An 18120-nucleotide genomic window follows, 5' to 3' on the forward strand; every position below is an offset into this window, starting at 1 on the left:
TTTGGAAACTACCCTCACCATGAATATTAATATTTAGCACCCTAACAACTGCTCATTTGGATTAGAAATGCAACATATATTTACACATAGATAACATTCTCTGTCGTCTCTCTGTTGAAATCACTCGGTCCGTCTATGGGAAGAAGTTTGATACAAGTCTCTGGTTGTCCACCTGAGGTCACAATGTCCTTAGTTCTAGGCTTTTTTTGTTCTGGAGTGTTCTTAGTATGGATACATCAGAGGTTTATCACCTGGTGGTGAGAGGGATCTGTTATTCCCTCCTGTCATTGATCAATTGTCCTAGACTACTTTACATGCAGAGCTGCGGACGGGTGCATATTTTGGTCTAGTCTTCATCTTCTTCACTCGTCGAGAGTTTCAGAGGTCTTACCATTTTCTGCTCTTGTAGTTTAACCATTTCAATGTGTGGACCACGTCCTCATGTTTTCTTTGGTCTGTATTTAAATTCTTAGCGAGTCCTTTTAAGCACTCTAGCCAGAAAGGTGGTTCCTTCATGTTGACATGAACTCTGACCTCAGTGGGGGTCATGGCTTAATTAGTGTGCAACAGACATGAAAAACAATCTCATTAGAAGACTAAAATCATATTTCTATGTTTTCAAAAATAGTTTCATATTTAATCATAAACATTTTACAACATTTAGATGTAAATCTGATATATACCGAGTGAAAGCTTTTAATGATACAATGTTCCCTTTATAAAGTATTTCTGATACTTTTAATAACATGACAAAATAGACATTAATTTCCCATATACTATCTGTCATCAGTCCCAACATTCTTTATGTTAGAAATATTGTTTCAGTGTCCATTGTTTGATGTTTAAGTTGTTAGGAAAGAGTCTCTCTTTACACACAGCACATTCCTTTGTTCAATACTGCAGGGCAAGAGAGAGAAAGTTTACAGCCGGCGTTAAGTCATAAAACCGTCTCAACTCCCCGCTTCCTCTCTGGTGGGAGGGGGGGGGGGGTTCTGGCTATCTATCAGCCCTGTGCCAAGCTGATCTGGCGCCTTTGATCCTCACCAGGGAGAGAGAGTCATGACACAGCACATCAGATATTGTACTGTAGCTCATGCGCACAGAAAAGGGAACAGTACATGGGACAGAGTGGAAAGAGCATGGTGTGGAGTCATTTTGGTCTGATAGGTATGGTGTGGTCGTTTTCATGCAACCGCTTCAGAGAGACCATGCCATGTAAGCGCATCAGAGAGATTATGTGACACCTGCGGCAAGTGCACAAGAAACAAGGCCAATGAAACTGTGTGCAGTGCAACCGATTTATTTGTGGGTCTTACTCACACAAAGCCCCGAAGCACTGTGCTGAATGTGGACCCGGAGCATAAAGAGAAGACAAGATTGATTCATGCTTAAAGGCACACATAAGGGCACAATATTGTGTCCGATACAATCAACAAATGATTGTTTTTATATCCTGTCAAGAATATATTTAGACTTATTTATTAATGCAATTCACCCTTTACAATTGTTCATGCACTAATGCTTTTAATTTCACCTGTGCAACTGTCTGGTTTATATTTTATTTTATTTTTAGTTTCTACTTTGACAAAAGAACCTGTAGCTGGACCACTCTATAAATTACTATAACTCTACAACTAATAGAATCTACAAATAAAATTGACCAAATGGATTATACTACAATGTTTTTATTATAAGGGAAATTTAAATCGTGTGTAGTGTGTGTTTGTGTGTGTGTGGCTCCCTGTTACGGTTGGTTACAGGCATACTAGGGTTTTCTGAGTCAGTGTTTTGCAGGTCAGCCCCAGACAGTCTCTGCAGGAGGTGTTAGACTACAGCCAAGCTGTCTGAGGGATGTAGGAAGCAGCAGAAACTGAATGAACTCAAAAAATAAAATGGGCTCTCAGACCCTTGACTGTAGAAACTACCACTTCATCAGTTCAACATTTTCCATGTGAACTGGTCCCTGAACATTCTCTGTATTTGTGGAACACTGACATATTATCTATAGATAATAATTAATAGCTAAGAAATGTTTTTGATGTGCTTAAAAATGTTTAATAGGCATTTTGATATACACTGAGTGACCAAAATATTAGGAATACCTGCTCTTTCTATGACAGACTGACCAGGTGAATCCAGGTAAAAGTTATGATCCCTTATTGATGTCACCTGTTACATCCACTTCAAATCAGTGTAGATGAAGGGGGTGAGACAGGTTAAAGAAGGATTTGAGACAATTGAGGCCTTGAGACAATTGAGATATGGATTGTATGTGTGCCATTCAGTGCCATTGAACAGGGTCTAGTAGTAGGTGCCAGGTGCACCGGTTTGAGTGTGTCAAGAACTGCAACACTGTTGGGTTTTTCACACTTAACAGTTTCCCGTGTGTATCAAGAATGGTCTATCGCCCAAAGCACACCCAGCCTACTTGACACAACTATAGGACGCATTGGAGTCAACATGGTCCAGCATCCCTGTGGAACACTTTTGTCAACTTGTAGAGTCCATGCCCTGACAAATTAAGGCTGTTCTGAAGGCAAAAGGTGGTGCAGCTCAATATTAGGGGTTCCTAACGTTTTGTATACTCGGTGTACAGTACAGTTAAAGTAAATCGTTACCCAATTTTACTGAATAAACCCATTCAAAACACAGCATAATTGTAATATTTCCCTGAGTATTGACAAGGAGTACTGGACCAATTAATATCCCAATCTTCCCAGATGTCATTGTTAAGCACTCAAACTGCATACAGTACTGTGTGGGCAAAACTGCAGAGCCATAAATCTCTTCTCTGTGATGCTGATATTTTCCCATTAAAAATTATCCATATGGTCAAAATGGGAAGAATTATGCTCATTTGCAATGATTTGCATGCAACATAGCCAAGTACGCAGCTCTCTTATACTTTGCTTTGGAAGCGTATGAATGAATTTTGCCAGATTTGTGGGGGTTACACTTGATAGATGAGGCTCAACAGTGGAAAAACCAGTCACAGCTTTAATACCATATGATTAATAACTATATGCTACCCAACACTGCTCTAAAAGAGAGAAGACCTCATACCAAAACCAAAAGTAACATCTTGCATTCATGTAAGGAATTCTAGGAAATATTGTATAGGTTGCTATAAAATGTGTGGTTCTAATCCGGAATGCTGATTGGTTAAAACCACATTCCAGCCAGTGTCTATTCCACAAGACACCACTAGCTGAATCTATAACATTAAAATGCCTATTTACTATATTCCATCTGATTGCACAATCCACTGTTTCATCAACCCAGCCAGGCAATTTTTTAACTTGATCTCCACTATAAAAAGCATCTAGACATTATCTCTCATTTCTTTTAGAGTAACATTTCATTTTCAACATCGGAGATTTGTATAGACCTTGCTGTTTGTCTCGCCGACATTTTCAACATTGTTTCAATATTCAAAGAGAAATGAGTTGCCCTGTGCCACCAGCGTGACAACTAGATGCTCTCAGACTATGAGAGAAAGCATAGTCAGATGAAGAGAACAGCTAGAGTAGCAGTGTTCTCTGCGATGATCCGTGTCTCCGTCAGGGCCAAAATGTCATGGGACTGAAGGGCAACATAGGCTGAGATGAACTCGGCATTCTTAACAGCAGATCGGTTGTTTCAAACGCTGCCAGAGACCTGGAATTCCACATGGCTTGTGCACGCAGGTTACACTAAATTAGGAAGGTTGCAGCGAAAGGATGGGGAGTGTCTAAAGCAGGGAGTGGAGAAAACAGGTATAGAAAACACACACACACAGTTGCCAAAGCTACAAAAAGAGCAGAAACTAGATTTAAATGACTAGGTAAGATACTCAAGTTAGAGTGTGATGTGAAGCCTTCCTTGAATTACTCCGCAGAACTATCTTTGTTTTGGCAACGGTCTTAATGTTGCGACAAAACCACTACTGACATGACTCACGCATACAGCTGCTAAACCAGGGGAGACTGAAGTACTAGTCACAAATTACTCTGCCCCTTAATCCTGGTTGATGTGTCAAAAACTTTCTGCAAATTATGACATTATCAATATTTGGAGTCTACAGACTATGTATTTCATCCTAGAGATTGTTTTTCTTATTTAAGACACCTTTAAACATTCTGTGAACACTTCTCAGGTTCACAGAATCGGATCTTCAGATCAGATCTTCAGTTTCAATGATCAATCGCTGTGAGAAACCTACTCAACTTTGACTTGCACTACTCAAACAGAAGAATCAAGTGAGAGGAACATTGCTGAACAACACACTCTGATCGCTTACGACAAACTGAGTCTTCATCTTTCCATAAAAGGGTACACGAACCTTACAATGCACCCAATGCACCTTATATCTTTGGACTGAACAAATTGAGAATTGAACAGAGAGAGAGAGAGAGAGAGGGGGGGGGGGGGGGTCCTTGCATCTGAGCTCCAACGAGGGAAGTAGCTTCTTTGACCGACAATGCAGAGGCTTGCATGACAGCTCTATTGTGTCTGCCAAAGCTTAAAGGTGGTAAGACAATTTAATGACTGTGCATTCCTTACCCGAAAGTATTTCTGATTCAATTTATGTGTTACCTACGTTGCAAACTCACCATCTCAGCTTGATTGGTGGGGCCAACCCGGGAGACTATGAAAGGCAGGTAATTAGGACCACCGCCTCCAGCCATATTTGGAAGCACTATAGCCTACAAGGGAAAAGGGGGGAAAGGGCACAATGTACACAACAGTATACATCGTTATCAAACATGAGTTCAATTTCAACACAGTTACTTCTGGCAAGTAATGGTAATAGATATTGGGGTGTTTTCCCAAACACAGACTATGCCTTATCGTAAACTAAACTGCACCTTCATGCTGGACTACCTAAAATTCTGTTTTACAAATGGTTTTAGTAGTCCTACATTGTCACTAATCTGGATTTAGACTGTCTGCTACTTTAGGTCTAAGTAAGGGTACAATCACTACCTTGTAGGAGGTGGGTTTCACTTCACGCATGTATCAATGGCAATTAATATCTTCCCATTGTTTGATTTTGATTGTACTTCTACATCTGTATTGCTTGCTGTTTGGGGTTTTAGACTGGGTTTATGTATAGCACTTTGTGACATCAGCTGATGTAAAAAGGGCTTTATAAATAAATTTGATTGATTGCTTGATGAAATTACACACAATAGTTGCATATTTGTGGTCCATCCATCAGTTTTTGAAACACCTGCAAACCAGGACACAGTCGACCCAATTTTGATTTAAAATATAGCTTGCTGCAGTCAAGGAGTATGTAGTCCAGAACCCAGTTTCATTATTAAACTCCTTAAACCCTTTGTCTGGGTTAGGCTTAAAGCTGTAATATATAACTTTTTTGGGCGACCCGACCAAATTCGCAAAGAAATGTAAGTTATAGATAGATAGATAGATGCGCGCTATTGATATGCTTTCTGTTATCAAGTTTAGTTTTGGTGTCTCTTACTTTCTGTTTTGTACACTAGCTTCAAAAAGCTGAAAATACAAAATGTTTGGTTATTGAAAATATATTTCACAGCGGTTTTGATGGCACAATGAATGTCCACACTTTAGATTGCTTGTTTTGTCACATACTAAAATTAGGCAAACTATTAGAATTTTAGTAACCAGAAAATGGCAGAGATATTTAAGAACTATATAGAACCACACCATACACAATGGCTAAATGGGATTTGATATGGTTGATACTGCAGAGAAGACCAGGAGTTGACAGAAAGTATAACAGGTAGGCTAGCTAGCTGTGGTACCTAGGCTGAATGGATTGACTGGTTTGCAAGTGCAAAAATAAACATTGCATTACGAAATACCTAAAAGGCTGACAATAGTCGGCAAATGACGAAAAGGCAATCTTATTTACCTCACATTGTCATGACATACTGATGACGAAATTACAATGTAAGCAAGTTACGGTGAAGCAACAAAAATAGGAACTTCACTCTTACGGGTATAAGTAAGTAAGTGGTAAGAAAAGTTACAATGTCAGTAAGTCATTGAAAACATAATATTATTTGTTGGGAAACAGTTCAAATTATCTGACCCTCATTACCAGCACTATGTTTTTTTCTTCCTGTCGAGGATTGGCGGCCACATTTTACATTCATAAACCATGTTGCGGGCTGTTCGAAAACTCTGTGCGGGCTGTTAACAATTTTTCTGTATTTTACACCTTGTTCACTCATGTTTGTTACCTCATTAGCTAGCTATTTACCAGTATATCCAAACATTTGAGGACACAGAAAGGAAAAGGTATCGCTTCTTCAGGGGATAAATGATCATAGCAATGAATGAATGACGGATCTTATGCACGTAGTCATCAAAAACTTGATGCTCTTAAATGTGCAATATGCACAAATCACTACCATTTCCTGGTTGCTAAAAGTTTAATACTTTGCCTAATTTCAGGATATGTGACAAAAGTGTAGAGAATTATTGTACCATCTAAACCGCTGTGAAATATCTGTTCAGTTACCAAAATATTGTATTTTTTTTAACGTTTTAGAAAAGTAAGACAAAAACTAAACTTAAGAATGAAAAGCATTGAAATAGCACACATAGAACAGATCTACAGCTTCTTAGACTTGCTTTCAATGAGAATGACAGATCTTTAACTCACATTTGTATGTGAATTTGGTTGGGTCACCCAAAAAGTTACATATTTCAGCTTTAAAGAGACAGTGTACAATTTTCAATGTAACACATCTCAATAGGAACATAATGCTTTTACATAATGTAACAACTTAAAATTCCAGATTTTTTTTTTTTTCAATTACATGTATTTGTAACAACATTTTACATTTTCATAATAAACAAATGTATCTAAAGAGTTACATATAATTTTGTGGGGAACAACATGCTTCAGAAGTTGCCAGAATTCATATAGACTATATCTAGAACAATTTTAAAGTGCAATTCCACCCCTTTTAAAAAAATGGCATATTTCTACAGTCTGTGGTTAAAAAGAAAAGGTCCCCCAAAAATGCATCTCTGTGACATCACATGGTAGGGTTAAAAGTTAGAAAAACGGATTTAAAAAAAAAAACAACGGATTTTTCAAACATGTAATCGAGTCAAACTTTTTAACTTGATTAATTTCGACACAATGCAGAAATGCACAGTTATATAGACATACAGTTGAAGTCGGAAGTTTAGATATACTTAGGTTAGAGTCATTAAAACTCATTTTTCAACCACTCCACAAATATCTTGTTAACAAACAATAGTTTTGACAGTTAGGACATCTACCTTGTGCATGACACAAGTCATTTTTCCAACAATTGTTTACAGACACTTATATTTCACTGTATCACAATTCCAGTAGGTCAGAACTTTACATACACTAAGTTGACTGTGCCTTTTTTTTAAATCAGAAAATGATGTCATGGCTTTAGAAGCTTCTGATAGGTTAATTGACATAATTTGAGTCAATTGGAGGTGTACCTGTGGATGTATTTCAAGGCCTATATTCAAACGCAGTGCCTCTTTGCTTGACATCATGGGAAAATCAAAAGAAATCAGCCAAGAACTCAGAAAACAATTGCAGACCTCCACAATTCTGTTTCATCCATAGGATACATTTCCAAATGCCTGAAGGTACCACGTTCATCTGTACAAACAATAGTACGCAAGTATAAACACCATTGGACCACGCAGCCATCCTACCTCTCAAGAAGGAGAAGCGTTCTGTCACCTTAGCGATAAACATACTTTGGTGCAAAAAAGTGCAAATCAAATCAAATTTATTTATATAGCCCTTCGTACATCAGCTGATATCTCAAAGTGCTGTACAGAAACCCAGCCTAAAACCCCAAACAGCAAGCAATGCAGGTGTAGAAGCACGGGGGCTAGAAAAAACTCCCTGGAAATGCCAAAACCTAGGAAGAAACCTTGAGAGGAACCACGTTATGAGGGGTGGCCAGTCCTCTTCTGGCTGTTTCTGGTGGAGATTATAACAGAACATGGCCAAGATGTTCAAATATTCATAAATGACCAGCATGGTCAAATAATAATAATCACAGGCAGAACAGTTGAAACTGGAGCAGCAGCATGGCCAGGTGGACTGGGGACAGCAAGGAGTCATCATGCCAGGTAGTCCTGAGGCATGATCCTAGGGCTCAGGTCCTCCGAGAGAGAGAAAGAAAGAGAGAAAGAGAGAATTAGAGAGAGCATACTTAAATTAACACAGGACACCAGATAAGACAGGAGAAGTACTCCAGATACAACAAACTGAACCTAGCCCCCCGACACAAACTACTGCAGCATAAATACTGGTGACTGAGACAGGAGGGGTCAGGAGACACTGTGGCCCCATCCGATGATACCCCCGGACAGGGCCAAACAGGAAGGATATAACCCTACCCACTTTGCCAAAGCACAGCCCCCACACAACTAGAGGGATATCTTCAACCACCAACTTACCATCCTGAGACAAGGCCGAGTGTAGCCCACAAAGATCTCCGCCACGGCACAACCCAAGTGGGGGCGCCAACCCAGACAGGAAGATCACATCAGTGACTCAACCCACTCAAGTGACGCACCCCTCCTAGGGATGGCATGAAAGAGCACCAGTAAGCTAGTGACTCAGCCCCTGTAATAGGGTTAGAGGCAGAGAATCCCATTGGAAAGAGGGCCAGGCAGAGACAGCAAGGGCGGTTCGTTGCTCCAGAGCCTTTCCGTTCACCTTCACACTCCTGGGCCAGACTACACTCAATCATATGACCCACTGAAGAGATGAGTCTTCAGTAAAGACTTAAAGGTTGAGACCGAGTTTGCGTCTCTCACATGGGTAGGCAGACCATTCCATAAAAATTGAGCTCTATAGGAGAAAGCCCTGCCTCCAGCTGTTTACTTAGAAATTCTAGGGACAATTAGGAGGCCTGCGTCTTGTGACCGTAGCGTACATGTAGGTATGTACGGTAGGACCAAATCAGAGAGATAGGTAGGAGCAAGCCCATGTAATGCTTTGTAGGTTAGCAGCAAAACCTTGAAATCAGCCCTTGCCTTGACAGGAAGCCAGTGTAGGGAGGCTAGCACTGGAGTAATATGATATGGTTCTAGTCAGGATTCTAGCAGCTGTATTTAGCACTAACTGAAGTTTATTTAATGCTTTATCTGGGTAGCCGGAAAGTAGAGATTTGTAGTAGTCTAACCTAGAAGTAACAAAAGCATGGATACATTTTTCTGCATCATTTTTCAATCCCAGAACAACAGCAAAGGACCTTGTGAAGATGCTGGAGTAAACAGGTACAAAAGTATCTATATCCACATTAAAATTAGTCATATATCGACATAACCTGAAAGGAAGAAGCCACTGCTCCAAAACCGGCATAAAAAAGCCAGACTACGGTTTACAACTGCACATGGGGACAAATATCGTACTTTTTGGACAATGTCCTCTGGTCTGACGAAACAAAAATAGAACTGTTTGGCCATAATGACCATTGTTATGTTAGGAGGAAAAAGGGGGAGGCTTGCATGTCGAAGAACACCATCCCAATCTTGAAGCATGGGGGTGGCAGCATCATGTTGTGGGGGTGCTATGCTGCAGGAGGGACTGGTGCACTTCACAAAATAGATGGCATCATGAGGCAGGAAAAATATGTGGATATATTGAAGCAAAATCTCAAGACATCAGTCAGGAAGTTAAAGCTTGGTCGCAAATGGGTCTTCCAAATGGACAATGACCCCAAGCATACTTCCAAAGTTGTGGCAAAATGGCTTAAAGACAACAAAGTCAAGCAATTGGAGTGGCCATCACAAAGCCCTGACCTCAATCCTATAGAAAATGTGTGGTCATAACTGAAATAGCGTGTGCAAGCAAGGAGGCCCACAAACCTGACTCAGTTACACAACTTATTGTGTGAAGCTTGTGGAAGGCTACCAGAAATGTTTGATCCAAGATAAACAATTTGAAGGCAATACTACCAAATACTAACGAGTGTATGTAAACGTCTAACCACTGGGAATGTGATGAAAGAAGTAAAAGCTGAAATAAATAATTCTCTCTACTATTATTCTGACATTTCACATTCTTAAAATAAAGTGGTGATCCTAACTGACCTAAAACAGGGAATGTTTACTAGGGTTAAATGTCAGAAATTGTGAAATACTGAGTTTAAATGTATTTGGATAAGGTGTATGTAAACTTCCAACTTCAACTGTATGTACACACTGGTATTGTGCTGGAGATAATCAAAATTAGGTTGAAAATTGCCCTTCAAATATTTATTCTGGTGCTCCTACATTTTATGTTGTGCACATAACTTTTTAAAGTCGAACATTTTTAATTTAGAGCCTTGGCCATACATAGTCGGGAAGGTCAAGGGAAGGAAAGGTCTGAGGGGTTTGTGGATACTGACAAAACAACAGCGATCAACTTCAAAGGCCCCTTAGAAAGAGAAGTTGGGGGAAATCCAATATCTTGCTCATTAGTCTGCTGGGGTTTCATTGATGTATACTCTCCCTACCAGCAAACAACATGAGGCCTAGGCTTTTCATATGAGTCGATGAGTCAGACCTGCGCTCAACACAAGCACAGTAGCAGCCTTCACTCGCTGCCAGGGCTATTATTGCAACGCTGTCCATCAACCACTCTTTTTCTTCATAGACTTAAAACGTAATGAATTGGCCTTCGTTTTTTACATATTTCTAACGTCAAATTCAGTGTACATTCCTATACGCAATTGGACATCAATACAGTGAATAGTTATAGCTAAATTGTTTTAATACAATTCTGTGACAACATTTAACAATGTCTCTTTGCCTTTGCTGTTGTGCCATGATGTTAAATTGCTGTGCTTTAATACCTTTGTTTTAAAAACATGTTTTCCAATGGACGAATTATGGGAATAGAGTAAAGAGGGAAAATATATTTCAACCTCTGTGATATTTGCAAATCCTTGGAGTGGCAGGTTATTTTCAGAAAACCATAATGAAGTTGCAACATCTGGACTATGCCACATGCATGGATTCCTTTTGTCTGAAATATGGGAACAACAAGGTAATTTCCATTACTGTGACAACAGAAAGTAATGACAACTCATTCACAATTAACTCTACCCTCACAATGGATAAAACCTGAGGAAAACCGATTGCTGATTAGTTCAGATGAAAGGGACTGAAATGTAGCTTCTGTCGAGTGCCAGATGGTACCGAAAAGAACAAGAAGCAGGGACATGCAACTCTCCATACAAAGAACACAACACGCAATTCAAAGAAACCCTGCCTGGCAGCGCATGCAAGAGAGACTGACATTTGTAGAATGTCTTTGTTTACTTTTCTAACATAGTAAGATCACTAGGTGAAAGGCTTGATAATACCACATACAGTGCCTTCGGAAAGTACACACCCCTTGACTTTTTCCACATTTTGTTGTATTACAGCCCAAATTTAAAATGGATTAAATTGAGATGTTTTGTCACTGGCCAACACACACTAACCCCATAATGTCAAAGCGGAATTACGTTTATATACAGCTCCAGTCAAAGGTTTGGACACACCTACTAATTCAAGGGATTTCTTTATTGTTTACAATTTTCTATATTGTAGAATAATAGAAGACATCAACACTACAGAATATCACATATGGAATCATGTAGTAACCAAAATAAGTGTTAAACAAATCAAAATATATTTCAGATTTTAGGTTCTTCAAAGCAGCCACCCTTTGCCTTGGTGACAGCTTTTCACACTCTTGACATTGTCGCAACCAGGTTCATGAGGAATGCTTTTGCAACAGTCTTTAAAGAGTTCCCACATATGATGAGCACTTGTTGGCTGCTTTTTCTTCACTCCGCGTTCTAACTCATCCCAAACAATCTCACTTGGGTTGAGGTCAGGCGATTGTGGAGGCCAGGTCAGCTGATACAGCATCATCACTCTCTTTCTTAGACAAATAGCCCTTACACAGCCTCGAGGTGGGTTTTTGGTTCATTGTCCTGTTGAAAAACAAATGATAGTCTCACTAAGCGCAAGCTAGATGAGATGGCGTATCACAGCAGAATGTTGTGGTAGACATGCTGGTTTAGTGTGCCTTGAATTCTAAATAAATCATACAGTGTCACCAGCAAAGCACCATCACACCTCCTCCATGCTTCACAGTGGGAACCAAACATGTGGAGATAATCCGTTCACCTACTCTGCTACCCACAAAAATCTCTCATTTGGACTGATCAGACGGAAGGTCAGATTTCCACTGGTCTAATGTCCACTGCAAGTCTCTTCTTCATATTGGTGTCCTTTAGTAGTGGTTTCTTGGCAGCAATTCAATTATGAAGGCCTGATTCACACAGTATCCTGTGAACAGTTGATGTTGAGATGTGTCTGTTACTTGAACTCCCTGAAGCTTTATTTGGGCTGCAATCTGAGGTGCAGTTAACTCTAATGAATATATTCTCTGCAGCAGAGGTAACTCTGGGTCTTCCTTTCCTGTGGTGGTCCTCAAGAGAGCCAGTTTCATCATAGCGCTTGAAGAGTTTTGCGACTGCGCTTGAAGAAACTTTCAAAGTTCTTGACATTTTCCGAATTGACTGGCCTTCATGTCTTAAAAGTAATGATGGACTGTTTCTCTTTGCTTATTTGAGCTGTTCTTGCCATAATATGGAATTGTTCTTTTACCAAATAGGGCTATCTTCTGTACACCACCCCTACCTTGTCACAACACAACCGATTGGCTCAAACGCATTAAGAAGGAAAGAAATTCCACAAATGAACTTGTATTATAACCTGGGTGGTTTGAGCCCTGAATGCTGATTGGCTGACAGCCATGGTATATTAGACCTACATGATTCCATAATAATGGATGGAACGGAGCTAATGGAATGGCATCAAACACATGGAAACCATGTGTTTGCTGTATTTAATACCATTCCACGATTCCGCTCCAGCTATTACCATGAGCCCATCCTCCCCAATTAATAAGATGCCACCAACCGCCTGTTGTGCAATTATCTATCCCTCAGTCGAACAGTGAATTTCAAACACAGCTTCAACCGCAAAGACCAGGGAGATTTTACAATGCCCTGCAAAGAAGGGCACGCATTGGTAGCTGAAAAAAAACAGACATTGAATATCCCTTTGAGCATGGTGAAGTTATTAATTACACTTTGGATGGTGTATCACTACACCCAGTCACTACAAAGATACAGGCGTCCTTCCTAACTGAGTTGCCGGAGAGGAAGGAAAACAGGGATTTCACAATGAGGCCAATGGTGACTGAGGAAAATTGAGGATGGATTAACAACATCGTAGGTACTCCACATACTAACCTAATTGGCACAGTGAAAAGAAGGAAGCTTGTACAGAATAAAAATATTCCAAAACATGCATCCCGTTTGGAACAAGGCATTAAAGTAATACAGCAAAAAAATGTGACAAAGCAATTAACTTTTTGTCTTGAATACAAAGTGTTATGTTTGGGGAAAATACATTACAATACAACACTGAGTACCATTCCATATTAAGAAGCGTAGTGGTGGCTGCATCATGTTATGGGTGTGCTTGTAATCGCTAAGGACTGGGATTTTTTTTCAGGATTAAAACGAAATCCTAGAGGAAAACCTGGTTCAGTCTACTTTCCACCAGACACTGGGAGATAAATTCACCTTTCAGCAGGACAATAACCTAAAACGCAAGGCTAAATCTACGCTGGAGTTGCTTACCAAGAAGACAAAATCAAATCGTACTTGTCACATGCAGATGTTATTGCGGGTGTAGCGAAATGCTTGTGTTTCTAGTTCCAACAATGTTCCAGTGAATGTTCCTGAGTTATAGTTTGGACTTAAATCTATGACAAGACCTGAAAATGGTTGTTTAACAATGATCAACAACCAATTTGACAGAGCTTGAAGAATTTTTTAAAGATGAATGTGCAAATGTTGCACAATCCAAGTGTGGAAAGCTTTTTGATTCTTACCCAGAAAGACTCACAGTTGCAATCGCTGCCAAAGCTGCTTCAACAAAGTACTGACTCAGGAGTGCGAATACTTGTAAATGAGATGTCTGCGTTTCATTGTCAATGAATACATTTAAAAAAATGTACTTTGTCATTTTGGGGTATTGTGTTAAGATGGCTGAGAATTTTGAATTCAGGCTGTAACAACAAAACGTGGAATAAGTCAAGGGGTACGAATACTTTTTGAAAGCACTGATTAATAAGGAGAGGTCTGTATGGTTATTGACCAAGAATCCGAGAGCAATCCAATAAAATATGTTTTACTCCTCTGCCTACTTCTCAGGATTTGAAATGTCACAAAGAAAGTGTTTGCCGACAAGAGACTTCTAAAAGTTGATAGATGAGGAGTGAATGGCAGCAATACATAGAATTGCCCTGCTACCTCTAGAGTTTTTGCATGAGATATCTTGTTTGGTTTGGGCAAATGTCTCTGCTTTTAACTACTACGTATTTGTTTGCTAGATTTTAAGATTGATTGAATCAATGAATCAAAGTCATTGCTGCACTATAAAAACATACATTTGCATATGTGAAGTTATGTGCACATTCATTGGCAAATTATCCTTAAAAAATGTAAGGTTTCTCTCTCAATGCTAAAAATGGATCTCATGACTATTACCTGCAGTGTTCTATTAATCTGAAAAAAGTATTCTCAAACACAGCCCATAACATCCAAATAACATCAATTACACCTCGTAATGTAAACCTGGATTTCATTATCCCCTCCCAAAAAGGACAACACAATGCGTAATTATATTTATATTAGGTGTTTGCTACAGCATTCTACAGAATACTGCCTTTCTTCTTGTAAGCTTTTGCTCTCTGAACGATACCTGACGGAATATTGTCTGGCTGTCTCAGCGTATTTGGAGAAAGAGCTAGAATGCCCATCAATCTCCCTAGGGGTCTTAGCTGTGGATATTGCCACCCAAGCCACCTGCTTTGGCATCAAACCCCCTGGGTATAATAGCCCCCTCGAATACCATTGTGAATTCATTCTCGGGCTTGTCAGAACCCAAAATTGAACCTTTTTTTAGAACAATTTGCACACGTTGCCACAGTCCATCTACATACATTATTATATGGGTCTCATCATTATTTTTCTAAATTAGTTTTGATGTGATGTCATATTAGAAATGCAAAATATGCCTGTTGAGTATCTAAAAAAGAGAAATGCATATTCAGATATTTTTTTGTGAATTGACTACAGACAAGTTAAATGGAAAATTCCTTTAAAGCTAAAGTTAGCACATTCACACCAAGTAAATCACTATTGACAGCTAGTAACAACTATCTAAATAATAGCTAGAAGGAAGTAACATGATCTCACCCTAATTTTACAGCTGTTACCAACTGTTTCTTAAACAACACAATTAGCTTGCTTGTAAGGATCCTAAGGCAGTTAGCTATAGCTAGCGCTTCGACTTGAAGATAAACCCATTCGCAAAAGTAGCTTGAATTGGCAATAAGTAATGAAAGGATAGTAGGATAGTAGGGCAGCTGGCAACCAGTCAGATAATATTTCATGTACTTATACATCAGCCAACACTCATTAACACCTCTGTCTGGGTGTCTCTAAGGGGCCTAAGCATTTTACAACATCCTATTGGTGCCTCACATTACAGGAAAAGAAAGACGCTCCAGGGTCCTGATGCTTTTACATTCACCCCCAAACAAAACATGCTCACGCACGCGCACACACCACGTGTAGAGCAGTGATTTTTGCATATACTCTATCTACCATCTGTGGTAGAACAATGCACCGAGCCACGAGGCCTTATGCAACCAAACCTTGGCTGTGTCTCGTTGAAATGTCACAACGTCTCGCAGGGATGCAATTTTAATCGAAAAAAATTGAAATTGAAATTTCCCCCCAATATTGTCTCCATGCGTCAGGATGCATTTCAATGCTTAACAACTTCTCATGTGGGTCAATCTGATTGGACACCTCTGATCAAATACTGTAGAATGAGTAAAGACAGAGAGAGCACTGTGGCATGGTTGTCTAGGCAACACAAGGCTGAATGGGAAAGACAAAGACAGACACAGTTTCGCCTTGGTTCGAAGGTACTCGATCCACGCGGACTATGACAGCGTCAGAGCCTTATGGTAAACACTGGATAATTTGCGGCAGCGGTGTCTGGGGTCCAGGTAGGAGGCTTAAGACATGGCTGAGGGGAGACAGGAGTACAGAGGAGGCATGTGTAGAAAGATGAAGCTATGAGCCAACTGACAACCACCTCTCACTCATCACTCTTTCAATCATTCACCCTCACACAAACACACGCCCCTCTCAGGCAGCAGGCAGCTGACGGCGAGCCACGAGAGAGGGAGAGTGACTGCAGAGGTAAGAGCACATCTAGTCCCGAGAAACACAATCAACCAGAGGGAAAATGTAAAATACTTCCACCATAAGATTGATTTTAGGAGTAGTCTACACAGGGAGGATTCAGGGTTTGACACAGCTGGGATCATAAGCCCAGTTTACGAATTGCAACCATTGTTTCTGGTGCTTTACCTGCTGTTACCATATCATGAACCACAACTTTGATAACTGTTACTCTAGTTACCACAGAAGTTACAGAGTAACCATAATATAAATGCCACTCCATGTAAGGTGTCATAATTGGTTACTCCTGCAGCATTGTTGCGAAGGGAATATTACAAAATCCTCTTTCTACTATTTCCTCATATTGTGTTGTCATTCCCCAGTACTATACAAACAAGAAAACGCCCACATGAAGGCTTTATGATGACATTTTTTCTGTCTTTATTGATAACGTCGATGTGTGAGGCTTTTTCATTCAACGTATGACTTTGAAATTAGACCTAGTAGTGGTTTGAGGTGTTATATCCCTAAAATGGGGGAAATAGAAATGATTCACATGGAGAAAGAAATAGCTTCAACTTAGTCAGTTGTATCAACTTCTTACATTGTTACAAAATATGTTAGGGAAGCTCATATAGATTATTTTAAATGACATAGCTCTTACATATTAGAGTATTACATAAACCAGTATTCTGCATTTATCAATTACCATAGCTTAATGTATTCTTATGTACTATTGTATTCTTAATATTCAAACTTGACTCAATGAAATAAATGACAAATCCTTTTAACCTTTTAAATTCATCACATATCCATCTATGAATTATCTCCCTACGAAGCAGGACACAGCCTGACATCCTCTGGCAGGGCACTGTTGACCATTCCAACGTCTAATGTCGGTTGAAAACAAAAGAGACCGGGCATTTTCTATTAGGGCCCCTAGACTTCAGAATGGTCTGGCAGAGGAGGTTCAGTGCTTCCTGCTGAAGACACTTTTATAAAGATTATTTTAATGCATGACTTCAATGTATGATTGTATGGTCTTTTTTTCATTCTCCTTCCTCTTGTATTTAATTCATTGTTAGTAATTTTATTTGATTATTTTATGATGTGAAGCACTTTGTTACGTGTATTCAAAAGTGCTTTACAAATGAAGTTATTCGGCGTGGATGCAAAGCAATGCACAACTCCAGATTTCTTACATACTCATATTATTATTATTTGATTTCTTACACTCGCTCTAGCACTTAAACAGCTTAAGCTAATAGCATGAAACCAACTTCCAAATGTGCAAACTTCCCCAACTTTTATTTATGTATTTTTTATTTCACCTTTATTTAACCAGGTAGGCAAGTTGAGAACAAGTTCTCATTTACAACTGCGACCTGGCCAAGATAAAGCGAAGCAGTGCGACACAAACAACAACACAGAGTTACATGGAATAAACAAGCATACAGTCAACACAATAGAAAAAAAGAAAGTCTATATACAGGCCATACTATTTTAAGATTCTAAAAAAACATATAATTATATACATTTGCATTAAATAACTCACCAACAGTAACTCTTGAAATGTTCAAGCCGGAAACACCAAACCAACTTTCACAAGTTCAGGCTATGATAATTTCCAATTCTTTAAACCTAACCTAACCTAACCTGAATATAAGAGCAGCGCCAACTCACCATCAGTACGACCAAAAATATGACTTTCCCGGAGCGGATCCTGTGTTCTGCCTTTCACCCAGGACAACGGAATGGATCCCAGCCTGCGACCCAAAACAACGACGCCGTAAAAGAGGCAAACGAAGCGGTCTTCTGGTCA

The sequence above is a fragment of the Oncorhynchus clarkii genome, chromosome 31 (assembly GCF_045791955.1).
Source record: "Oncorhynchus clarkii lewisi isolate Uvic-CL-2024 chromosome 31, UVic_Ocla_1.0, whole genome shotgun sequence".
Lineage (NCBI taxonomy): Eukaryota > Metazoa > Chordata > Actinopteri > Salmoniformes > Salmonidae > Oncorhynchus > Oncorhynchus clarkii.